Genomic DNA, 1,134 nt, shown 5'->3' with positions numbered 1-1,134 from the left:
CTTTCCAGCAGGTCCGACTCTGCAGGGGGGTGGGGACTCCAAACACTCCAAACAACAATAGTGAATTTTTTTGTTTGTATGTAGTAAAAGTAAAGAGGAATTAAAGTGAAATTTATGAGCTACACAGGTGGGGTGGGGGGCTGGGGGGGGCGGGGAGGGGTTGGGGGGAGGTTTACCATGGTTCTTGGTGGTGGAATATGTGCACTGGTGAAGGTATGGGTGTTTGAGCATTATGTAACTGAGACTTAAGCCTGAAAGCTTTGTAACTTTCCACATGGTGATTTTATATATATATATATATATATGTATGTATGTATATACACATATATATATATTGCTAAATTCAGGAAGTATATACCAAAACTGTACTACTTCTAATATTACCAATTTTTTGTGAAGTCTTTACATAAAAACTTAAAATATGTTATCTATAGATAACTATAGATATTAGTTCAAGGAGGGAACCAACATGTTTTGAACCGGTTGTGTTTAGCCGTAGTGCTAGGGTGCTTACATAATTCGTATTTGTAATAAAAATTGACATACAAGATTATTTAAACTGAGACTAAAAGTCAGTATTTTTGCTGTAGACAGAGAGGTGAGGTAGTTGACAGTACTTGCTATAGCACCTTAAAACGAACATCTGTCCTAGACTGACCACAGTGAATTTATTTTGAAATTAAAGATTTGGATTGTGGATCTCCTTGTACAATGGAAAGTTGTATGACTTAAAATTAAACCTGTATTTGATGGTTTTCCCTTCCACTTATTGCTTATACAACATGAAAAAGATTAATAGAACATAAGGTTTAGTCTTTTTAGCTGCAAACTGGTTGCTAGATGACACCCTCATTATCAGATATATTTGAGTTGAGGAGCGTTGGGATGGGCCCTTTCTAGGCAATTCTTGTCCAAGTAAGTTGGCATTGCAATATGAGGGCCAGAGGATGAGATGCTGCTTCAGCTATTTCATGTCAGGGATTATCAGGGTCACTTCTGTAGTGCTGGGGGTATCCAGAATTGCCCTAGAGTTGCTCAGTGCATTATCTGGTGTTGAGAATTGAACTTACTTGGTGTACATGCCTTAACTCTTATCTCTCTGATATTTTTAAAGAATTTTTTCAAGTACTAAAT

Source organism: Sorex araneus, chromosome 10 (genome assembly GCF_027595985.1).
Source record: "Sorex araneus isolate mSorAra2 chromosome 10, mSorAra2.pri, whole genome shotgun sequence".
Classification (NCBI taxonomy): domain Eukaryota; kingdom Metazoa; phylum Chordata; class Mammalia; order Eulipotyphla; family Soricidae; genus Sorex; species Sorex araneus.
Note: the sequence above shows the minus strand (reverse complement) of the source record.